This window comes from Gadus chalcogrammus, chromosome 12, assembly GCF_026213295.1.
Source record: "Gadus chalcogrammus isolate NIFS_2021 chromosome 12, NIFS_Gcha_1.0, whole genome shotgun sequence".
Lineage (NCBI taxonomy): Eukaryota > Metazoa > Chordata > Actinopteri > Gadiformes > Gadidae > Gadus > Gadus chalcogrammus.
Window position 1 is genome coordinate 7,668,420 of NC_079423.1, and position 10,122 is coordinate 7,678,541.

General features: G+C 44.6%; 16 non-coding genes across 16 annotated transcripts; all 16 read left to right on the top strand.

Annotated features, from left to right (window-relative positions):
* The first annotated feature begins 37 nt into the window (after nucleotides 1–37).
* On the top strand, nucleotides 38–156 carry LOC130400235 (5S ribosomal RNA). The gene has a single exon (XR_008902711.1). It is a non-coding gene; the product is annotated as a 5S ribosomal RNA (ribosomal RNA).
* A 530-nt stretch (nucleotides 157–686) lies between these two features.
* On the top strand, nucleotides 687–805 carry LOC130396832 (5S ribosomal RNA). The gene has a single exon (XR_008899448.1). It is a non-coding gene; the product is annotated as a 5S ribosomal RNA (ribosomal RNA).
* A 527-nt stretch (nucleotides 806–1,332) lies between these two features.
* On the top strand, nucleotides 1,333–1,450 carry LOC130394475 (5S ribosomal RNA). The gene has a single exon (XR_008897629.1). It is a non-coding gene; the product is annotated as a 5S ribosomal RNA (ribosomal RNA).
* A 529-nt stretch (nucleotides 1,451–1,979) lies between these two features.
* LOC130396833 (5S ribosomal RNA) lies at nucleotides 1,980–2,098 on the top strand. The gene has a single exon (XR_008899449.1). It is a non-coding gene; the product is annotated as a 5S ribosomal RNA (ribosomal RNA).
* A 529-nt stretch (nucleotides 2,099–2,627) lies between these two features.
* Nucleotides 2,628–2,745, top strand: LOC130394636 (5S ribosomal RNA). The gene has a single exon (XR_008897775.1). It is a non-coding gene; the product is annotated as a 5S ribosomal RNA (ribosomal RNA).
* Nucleotides 2,746–3,275: 530 nt separating this feature from the next.
* On the top strand, nucleotides 3,276–3,394 carry LOC130396835 (5S ribosomal RNA). Its single transcript, XR_008899451.1, has one exon. It is a non-coding gene; the product is annotated as a 5S ribosomal RNA (ribosomal RNA).
* Nucleotides 3,395–3,923: 529 nt separating this feature from the next.
* Nucleotides 3,924–4,042, top strand: LOC130396836 (5S ribosomal RNA). The gene has a single exon (XR_008899452.1). It is a non-coding gene; the product is annotated as a 5S ribosomal RNA (ribosomal RNA).
* Nucleotides 4,043–4,570: 528 nt separating this feature from the next.
* On the top strand, nucleotides 4,571–4,689 carry LOC130396837 (5S ribosomal RNA). The gene has a single exon (XR_008899453.1). It is a non-coding gene; the product is annotated as a 5S ribosomal RNA (ribosomal RNA).
* A 529-nt stretch (nucleotides 4,690–5,218) lies between these two features.
* Nucleotides 5,219–5,337, top strand: LOC130396838 (5S ribosomal RNA). The gene has a single exon (XR_008899454.1). It is a non-coding gene; the product is annotated as a 5S ribosomal RNA (ribosomal RNA).
* A 528-nt stretch (nucleotides 5,338–5,865) lies between these two features.
* LOC130396839 (5S ribosomal RNA) lies at nucleotides 5,866–5,984 on the top strand. The gene has a single exon (XR_008899455.1). It is a non-coding gene; the product is annotated as a 5S ribosomal RNA (ribosomal RNA).
* A 528-nt stretch (nucleotides 5,985–6,512) lies between these two features.
* Nucleotides 6,513–6,631, top strand: LOC130396840 (5S ribosomal RNA). The gene has a single exon (XR_008899456.1). It is a non-coding gene; the product is annotated as a 5S ribosomal RNA (ribosomal RNA).
* A 528-nt stretch (nucleotides 6,632–7,159) lies between these two features.
* Nucleotides 7,160–7,278, top strand: LOC130396841 (5S ribosomal RNA). Its single transcript, XR_008899457.1, has one exon. It is a non-coding gene; the product is annotated as a 5S ribosomal RNA (ribosomal RNA).
* Nucleotides 7,279–7,807: 529 nt separating this feature from the next.
* LOC130400813 (5S ribosomal RNA) lies at nucleotides 7,808–7,927 on the top strand. Its single transcript, XR_008903286.1, has one exon. It is a non-coding gene; the product is annotated as a 5S ribosomal RNA (ribosomal RNA).
* Nucleotides 7,928–8,456: 529 nt separating this feature from the next.
* On the top strand, nucleotides 8,457–8,575 carry LOC130396842 (5S ribosomal RNA). The gene has a single exon (XR_008899458.1). It is a non-coding gene; the product is annotated as a 5S ribosomal RNA (ribosomal RNA).
* Nucleotides 8,576–9,103: 528 nt separating this feature from the next.
* LOC130396843 (5S ribosomal RNA) lies at nucleotides 9,104–9,222 on the top strand. Its single transcript, XR_008899459.1, has one exon. It is a non-coding gene; the product is annotated as a 5S ribosomal RNA (ribosomal RNA).
* A 529-nt stretch (nucleotides 9,223–9,751) lies between these two features.
* On the top strand, nucleotides 9,752–9,870 carry LOC130396844 (5S ribosomal RNA). Its single transcript, XR_008899460.1, has one exon. It is a non-coding gene; the product is annotated as a 5S ribosomal RNA (ribosomal RNA).
* The last annotated feature ends 252 nt before the right edge of the window (nucleotides 9,871–10,122 follow it).

Consider the following 10,122-nt stretch of genomic DNA (forward strand, 5'->3'; position numbering starts at 1 on the left):
CTACTGTATAAAACCTGGTTTTGCGCCTGCACTAATTGCTTAGGGCCATACCACCCTGAACACGCCCGATCTCGTCTGATCTCGGAAGCTAAGCAGGGTCGGGCCTGGTTAGTACTTGGATGGGAGACCGCCTGGGAATACCAGGTGCTGTAAGCTTTTTCTTTTTCAACTCGAGCTCATTGCCTCCGTGGCCTACCGTGGCGTACCGTGACCTGATGTTTACTGCCAACCGCTTTGGAGGATTTAAGCAACATACAAAAACTGACAACGTCTCTCAAAACTAATTTTGTGAAACATGAGGACAGTATAGTGATACTGCCAGCAGGGAGCACCAGAGAGCTGAACCGACAGTTGTACATTTCTTAAACTTTCACCAACACAAACACGCACGCTCACTTCAGATCATGGGAGGACGTCAAAAAAATCACCACCCATTCTCTGACACTTTAACCGTTAACCTTGGTTCAAACATTTAACATCACACGCACACGCAGTGTATTTCAGATAATTAATGAATTCAGATGTCACAATGATCGTTTACATGGATAAGGAGTCCTACTGAATCAATTACTGCCGTTTATATCTAACTAATGATTGTTTTTGTAAAAGTGTAACGTCGAGCCTCAGCAGCTTTCTCACTCCTTATGTGCTACTGTATAAAACCTGGTTTTGCGCCTGCACTAATTGCTTACGGCCATACCACCCTGAACACGCCCGATCTCGTCTGATCTCGGAAGCTAAGCAGGGTCGGGCCTGGTTAGTACTTGGATGGGAGACCGCCTGGGAATACCAGGTGCTGTAAGCTTTTCTTTTCAACTCGAGCTCATTGACTCCGTGGCCTACCGTGGCGTACCGTGACCTGATGTTTACTGCCAACCGCTTTGGAGGATTTAAGCAACATACAAAAACTGACAACGTCTCTCAAAACTATTTTTGTGAAACATGAGGACAGTATAGTGATACTGCCAGCAGGGAGCACCAGAGAGCTGAACCGACAGTTGTACATTTCTTAAACTTTCACCAACACAAACACGCACGCTCACTTCAGATCATGGGAGGACGTCAAAAAATCACCACCCATTCTCTGACACTTTAACCGTTAACCTTGGTTCAAACATTTAACATCACACGCACACGCAGTGTATTTCAGATAATTAATGAATTCAGATGTCACAATGATCGTTTACATGGATAAGGAGTCCTACTGAATCAATTACTGCCGTTTATATCTAACTAATGATTGTTTTGTAAGAGTGTAACGTCGAGCCTCAGCAGCTTTCTCACTCCTTATGTGCTACTGTATAAAACCTGGTTTTTGCGCCTGCACTAATTGCTTACGGCCATACCACCCTGAACACGCCCGATCTCGTCTGATCTCGGAAGCTAAGCAGGGTCGGCCTGGTTAGTACTTGGATGGGAGACCGCCTGGGAATACCAGGTGCTGTAAGCTTTTTCTTTTTCAACTCGAGCTCATTGACTCCGTGGCCTACCGTGGCTACCGTGACCTGATGTTTACTGCCAACCGCTTTGGAGGATTTAAGCAACATACAAAAACTGACAACGTCTCTCAAAACTATTTTTGTGAAACATGAGGACAGTATAGTGATACTGCCAGCAGGGAGCACCAGAGAGCTGAACCGACAGTTGTACATTTCTTAAACTTTCACCAACACAAACACGCACGCTCACTTCAGATCATGGGAGGACGTCAAAAAATCACCACCCATTCTCTGACACTTTAACCGTTAACCTTGGTTCAAACATTTAACATCACACGCACACGCAGTGTATTTCAGATAATTAATGAATTCAGATGTCACAATGATCGTTTACATGGATAAGGAGTCCTACTGAATCAATTACTGCCGTTTATATCTAACTAATGATTGTTTTTGTAAAGAGTGTAACGTCGAGCCTCAGCAGCTTTCTCACTCCTTATGTGCTACTGTATAAAACCTGGTTTTGCGCCTGCACTAATTGCTTACGGCCATACCACCCTGAACACGCCCGATCTCGTCTGATCTCGGAAGCTAAGCAGGGTCGGGCCTGGTTAGTACTTGGATGGGAGACCGCCTGGGAATACCAGGTGCTGTAAGCTTTTTCTTTTTCAACTCGAGCTCATTGACTCCGTGGCCTACCGTGGCGTACCGTGACCTGATGTTTACTGCCAACCGCTTTGGAGGATTTAAGCAACATACAAAAACTGACAACGTCTCTCAAAACTATTTTTGTGAAACATGAGGACAGTATAGTGATACTGCCAGCAGGGAGCACCAGAGAGCTGAACCGACAGTTGTACATTTCTTAAACTTTCACCAACACAAACACGCACGCTCACTTCAGATCATGGGAGGACGTCAAAAAATCACCACCCATTCTCTGACACTTTAACCGTTAACCTTGGTTCAAACATTTAACATCACACGCACACGCAGTGTATTTCAGATAATTAATGAATTCAGATGTCACAATGATCGTTTACATGGATAAGGAGTCCTACTGAATCAATTACTGCCGTTTATATCTAACTAATGATTGTTTTTGTAAAAGTGTAACGTCGAGCCTCAGCAGCTTTCTCACTCCTTATGTGCTACTGTATAAAACCTGGTTTTGCGCCTGCACTAATTGCTACGGCCATACCACCCTGAACACGCCCGATCTCGTCTGATCTCGGAAGCTAAGCAGGGTCGGGCCTGGTTAGTACTTGGATGGGAGACCGCCTGGGAATACCAGGTGCTGTAAGCTTTTTCTTTTTCAACTCGAGCTCATTGACTCCGTGGCCTACCGTGGCGTACCGTGACCTGATGTTTACTGCCAACCGCTTTGGAGGATTTAAGCAACATACAAAAACTGACAACGTCTCTCAAAACTATTTTTGTGAAACATGAGGACAGTATAGTGATACTGCCAGCAGGGAGCACCAGAGAGCTGAACCGACAGTTGTACATTTCTTAAACTTTCACCAACACAAACACGCACGCTCACTTCAGATCATGGGAGGACGTCAAAAAATCACCACCCATTCTCTGACACTTTAACCGTTAACCTTGGTTCAAACATTTAACATCACACGCACACGCAGTGTATTTCAGATAATTAATGAATTCAGATGTCACAATGATCGTTTACATGGATAAGGAGTCCTACTGAATCAATTACTGCCGTTTATATCTAACTAATGATTGTTTTTTGTAAAAGTGTAACGTCGAGCCTCAGCAGCTTTCTCACTCCTTATGTGCTACTGTATAAAACCTGGTTTTGCGCCTGCACTAATTGCTTACGGCCATACCACCCTGAACACGCCCGATCTCGTCTGATCTCGGAAGCTAAGCAGGGTCGGGCCTGGTTAGTACTTGGATGGGAGACCGCCTGGGAATACCAGGTGCTGTAAGCTTTTCTTTTTCAACTCGAGCTCATTGACTCCGTGGCCTACCGTGGCGTACCGTGACCTGATGTTTACTGCCAACCGCTTTGGAGGATTTAAGCAACATACAAAAACTGACAACGTCTCTCAAAACTATTTTTGTGAAACATGAGGACAGTATAGTGATACTGCCAGCAGGGAGCACCAGAGAGCTGAACCGACAGTTGTACATTTCTTAAACTTTCACCAACACAAACACGCACGCTCACTTCAGATCATGGGAGGACGTCAAAAAATCACCACCCATTCTCTGACACTTTAAACCGTTAACCTTGGTTCAAACATTTAACATCACACGCACACGCAGTGTATTTCAGATAATTAATGAATTCAGATGTCACAATGATCGTTTACATGGATAAGGAGTCCTACTGAATCAATTACTGCCGTTTATATCTAACTAATGATTGTTTTTGTAAGAGTGTAACGTCGAGCCTCAGCAGCTTTCTCACTCCTTATGTGCTACTGTATAAAACCTGGTTTTGCGCCTGCACTAATTGCTTACGGCCATACCACCCTGAACACGCCCGATCTCGTCTGATCTCGGAAGCTAAGCAGGGTCGGGCCTGGTTAGTACTTGGATGGGAGACCGCCTGGGAATACCAGGTGCTGTAAGCTTTTTCTTTTTCAACTCGAGCTCATTGACTCCGTGGCCTACCGTGGCGTACCGTGACCTGATGTTTACTGCCAACCGCTTTGGAGGATTTAAGCAACATACAAAAACTGACAACGTCTCTCAAAACTATTTTTGTGAAACATGAGGACAGTATAGTGATACTGCCAGCAGGGAGCACCAGAGAGCTGAACCGACAGTTGTACATTTCTTAAACTTTCACCAACACAAACACGCACGCTCACTTCAGATCATGGGAGGACGTCAAAAAATCACCACCCATTCTCTGACACTTTAACCGTTAACCTTGGTTCAAACATTTAACATCACACGCACACGCAGTGTATTTCAGATAATTAATGAATTCAGATGTCACAATGATCGTTTACATGGATAAGGAGTCCTACTGAATCAATTACTGCCGTTTATATCTAACTAATGATTGTTTTTGTAAAGTGTAACGTCGAGCCTCAGCAGCTTTCTCACTCCTTATGTGCTACTGTATAAAACCTGGTTTTGCGCCTGCACTAATTGCTTACGGCCATACCACCCTGAACACGCCCGATCTCGTCTGATCTCGGAAGCTAAGCAGGGTCGGGCCTGGTTAGTACTTGGATGGGAGACCGCCTGGGAATACCAGGTGCTGTAAGCTTTTTCTTTTTCAACTCGAGCTCATTGACTCCGTGGCCTACCGTGGCGTACCGTGACCTGATGTTTACTGCCAACCGCTTTGGAGGATTTAAGCAACATACAAAAACTGACAACGTCTCTCAAAACTATTTTTGTGAAACATGAGGACAGTATAGTGATACTGCCAGCAGGGAGCACCAGAGAGCTGAACCGACAGTTGTACATTTCTTAAACTTTCACCAACACAAACACGCACGCTCACTTCAGATCATGGGAGGACGTCAAAAAATCACCACCCATTCTCTGACACTTTAACCGTTAACCTTGGTTCAAACATTTAACATCACACGCACACGCAGTGTATTTCAGATAATTAATGAATTCAGATGTCACAATGATCGTTTACATGGATAAGGAGTCCTACTGAATCAATTACTGCCGTTTATATCTAACTAATGATTGTTTTTGTAAAAGTGTAACGTCGAGCCTCAGCAGCTTTCTCACTCCTTATGTGCTACTGTATAAAACCTGGTTTTGCGCCTGCACTAATTGCTTACGGCCATACCACCCTGAACACGCCCGATCTCGTCTGATCTCGGAAGCTAAGCAGGGTCGGGCCTGGTTAGTACTTGGATGGGAGACCGCCTGGGAATACCAGGTGCTGTAAGCTTTTTCTTTTCAACTCGAGCTCATTGACTCCGTGGCCTACCGTGGCGTACCGTGACCTGATGTTTACTGCCAACCGCTTTGGAGGATTTAAGCAACATACAAAAACTGACAACGTCTCTCAAAACTATTTTTGTGAAACATGAGGACAGTATAGTGATACTGCCAGCAGGGAGCACCAGAGAGCTGAACCGACAGTTGTACATTTCTTAAACTTTCACCAACACAAACACGCACGCTCACTTCAGATCATGGGAGGACGTCAAAAAATCACCACCCATTCTCTGACACTTTAACCGTTAACCTTGGTTCAAACATTTAACATCACACGCACACGCAGTGTATTTCAGATAATTAATGAATTCAGATGTCACAATGATCGTTTACATGGATAAGGAGTCCTACTGAATCAATTACTGCCGTTTATATCTAACTAATGATTGTTTTTGTAAAAGTGTAACGTCGAGCCTCAGCAGCTTTCTCACTCCTTATGTGCTACTGTATAAAACCTGGTTTTGCGCCTGCACTAATTGCTTACGGCCATACCACCCTGAACACGCCCGATCTCGTCTGATCTCGGAAGCTAAGCAGGGTCGGGCCTGGTTAGTACTTGGATGGGAGACCGCCTGGGAATACCAGGTGCTGTAAGCTTTTTCTTTTTCAACTCGAGCTCATTGACTCCGTGCCTACCGTGGCGTACCGTGACCTGATGTTTACTGCCAACCGCTTTGGAGGATTTAAGCAACATACAAAAACTGACAACGTCTCTCAAAACTATTTTTGTGAAACATGAGGACAGTATAGTGATACTGCCAGCAGGGAGCACCAGAGAGCTGAACCGACAGTTGTACATTTCTTAAACTTTCACCAACACAAACACGCACGCTCACTTCAGATCATGGGAGGACGTCAAAAAATCACCACCCATTCTCTGACACTTTAACCGTTAACCTTGGTTCAAACATTTAACATCACACGCACACGCAGTGTATTTCAGATAATTAATGAATTCAGATGTCACAATGATCGTTTACATGGATAAGGAGTCCTACTGAATCAATTACTGCCGTTTATATCTAACTAATGATTGTTTTTGTAAAAGTGTAACGTCGAGCCTCAGCAGCTTTCTCACTCCTTATGTGCTACTGTATAAAACCTGGTTTTGCGCCTGCACTAATTGCTTACGGCCATACCACCCTGAACACGCCCGATCTCGTCTGATCTCGGAAGCTAAGCAGGGTCGGGCCTGGTTAGTACTTGGATGGGAGACCGCCTGGGAATACCAGGTGCTGTAAGCTTTTTCTTTTTCAACTCGAGCTCATTGACTCCGTGCCTACCGTGGCGTACCGTGACCTGATGTTTACTGCCAACCGCTTTGGAGGATTTAAGCAACATACAAAAACTGACAACGTCTCTCAAAACTATTTTTGTGAAACATGAGGACAGTATAGTGATACTGCCAGCAGGGAGCACCAGAGAGCTGAACCGACAGTTGTACATTTCTTAAACTTTCACCAACACAAACACGCACGCTCACTTCAGATCATGGGAGGACGTCAAAAAATCACCACCCATTCTCTGACACTTTAACCGTTAACCTTGGTTCAAACATTTAACATCACACGCACACGCAGTGTATTTCAGATAATTAATGAATTCAGATGTCACAATGATCGTTTACATGGATAAGGAGTCCTACTGAATCAATTACTGCCGTTTATATCTAACTAATGATTGTTTTTGTAAGAGTGTAACGTCGAGCCTCAGCAGCTTTCTCACTCCTTATGTGCTACTGTATAAAACCTGGTTTTGCGCCTGCACTAATTGCTTACGGCCATACCACCCTGAACACGCCCGATCTCGTCTGATCTCGGAAGCTAAGCAGGGTCGGGCCTGGTTAGTACTTGGATGGGAGACCGCCTGGGAATACCAGGTGCTGTAAGCTTTTTCTTTTTCAACTCGAGCTCATTGACTCCGTGGCCTACCGTGGCGTACCGTGACCTGATGTTTACTGCCAACCGCTTTGGAGGATTTAAGCAACATACAAAAACTGACAACGTCTCTCAAAACTATTTTTGTGAAACATGAGGACAGTATAGTGATACTGCCAGCAGGGAGCACCAGAGAGCTGAACCGACAGTTGTACATTTCTTAAACTTTCACCAACACAAACACGCACGCTCACTTCAGATCATGGGAGGACGTCAAAAAATCACCACCCATTCTCTGACACTTTAACCGTTAACCTTGGTTCAAACATTTAACATCACACGCACACGCAGTGTATTTCAGATAATTAATGAATTCAGATGTCACAATGATCGTTTACATGGATAAGGAGTCCTACTGAATCAATTACTGCCGTTTATATCTAACTAATGATTGTTTTTGTAAAAGTGTAACGTCGAGCCTCAGCAGCTTTCTCACTCCTTATGTGCTACTGTATAAAACCTGGTTTTGCGCCTGCACTAATTGCTTACGGCCATACCACCCTGAACACTGCCCGATCTCGTCTGATCTCGGAAGCTAAGCAGGGTCGGGCCTGGTTAGTACTTGGATGGGAGACCGCCTGGGAATACCAGGTGCTGTAAGCTTTTTCTTTTTCAACTCGAGCTCATTGACTCCGGGGCCTACCGTGGCGTACCGTGACCTGATGTTTACTGCCAACCGCTTTGGAGGATTTAAGCAACATACAAAAACTGACAACGTCTCTCAAAACTATTTTTGTGAAACATGAGGACAGTATAGTGATACTGCCAGCAGGGAGCACCAGAGAGCTGAACCGACAGTTGTACATTTCTTAAACTTTCACCAACACAAACACGCACGCTCACTTCAGATCATGGGAGGACGTCAAAAAATCACCACCCATTCTCTGACACTTTAACCGTTAACCTTGGTTCAAACATTTAACATCACACGCACACGCAGTGTATTTCAGATAATTAATGAATTCAGATGTCACAATGATCGTTTACATGGATAAGGAGTCCTACTGAATCAATTACTGCCGTTTATATCTAACTAATGATTGTTTTTGTAAAAGTGTAACGTCGAGCCTCAGCAGCTTTCTCACTCCTTATGTGCTACTGTATAAAACCTGGTTTTGCGCCTGCACTAATTGCTTACGGCCATACCACCCTGAACACGCCCGATCTCGTCTGATCTCGGAAGCTAAGCAGGGTCGGGCCTGGTTAGTACTTGGATGGGAGACCGCCTGGGAATACCAGGTGCTGTAAGCTTTTTCTTTTTCAACTCGAGCTCATTGCCTCCGTGGCCTACCGTGGCGTACCGTGACCTGATGTTTACTGCCAACCGCTTTGGAGGATTTAAGCAACATACAAAAACTGACAACGTCTCTCAAAACTATTTTTGTGAAACATGAGGACAGTATAGTGATACTGCCAGCAGGGAGCACCAGAGAGCTGAACCGACAGTTGTACATTTCTTAAACTTTCACCAACACAAACACGCACGCTCACTTCAGATCATGGGAGGACGTCAAAAAATCACCACCCATTCTCTGACACTTTAACCGTTAACCTTGGTTCAAACATTTAACATCACACGCACACGCATTGTATTCAGATAATTAATGAATTCAGATGTCACAATGATCGTTTACATGGATAAGGAGTCCTACTGAATCAATTACTGCCGTTTATATCTAACTAATGATTGTTTTTGTAAAAGTGTAACGTCGAGCCTCAGCAGCTTTCTCACTCCTTATGTGCTACTGTATAAAACCTGGTTTTGCGCCTGCACTAATTGCTTACGGCCATACCACCCTGAACACGCCCGATCTCGTCTGATCTCGGAAGCTAAGCAGGGTCGGGCCTGGTTAGTACTTGGATGGGAGACCGCCTGGGAATACCAGGTGCTGTAAGCTTTTTCTTTTTCAACTCGAGCTCATTGACTCCGTGGCCTACCGTGGCGTACCGTGACCTGATGTTTACTGCCAACCGCTTTGGAGGATTTAAGCAACATACAAAAACTGACAACGTCTCTCAAAACTATTTTTGTGAAACATGAGGACAGTATAGTGATACTGCCAGCAGGGAGCACCAGAGAGCTGAACCGACAGTTGTACATTTCTTAAACTTTCACCAACACAAACACGCACGCTCACTTCAGATCATGGGAGGACGTCAAAAAATCACCACCCATTCTCTGACACTTTAACCGTTAACCTTGGTTCAAACATTTAACATCACACGCACACGCAGTGTATTTCAGATAATTAATGAATTCAGATGTCACAATGATCGTTTACATGGATAAGGAGTCCTACTGAATCAATTACTGCCGTTTATATCTAACTAATGATTGTTTTTGTAAAAGTGTAACGTCGAGCCTCAGCAGCTTTCTCACTCCTTATGTGCTACTGTATAAAACCTGGTTTTGCGCCTGCACTAATTGCTTACGGCCATACCACCCTGAACACGCCCGATCTCGTCTGATCTCGGAAGCTAAGCAGGGTCGGGCCTGGTTAGTACTTGGATGGGAGACCGCCTGGGAATACCAGGTGCTGTAAGCTTTTTCTTTTTCAACTCGAGCTCATTGACTCCGTGGCCTACCGTGGCGTACCGTGACCTGATGTTTACTGCCAACCGCTTTGGAGGATTTAAGCAACATACAAAAACTGACAACGTCTCTCAAAACTATTTTTGTGAAACATGAGGACAGTATAGTGATACTGCCAGCAGGGAGCACCAGAGAGCTGAACCGACAGTTGTACATTTCTTAAACTTTCACCAACACAAACACGCACGCTCACTTCAGATCATGG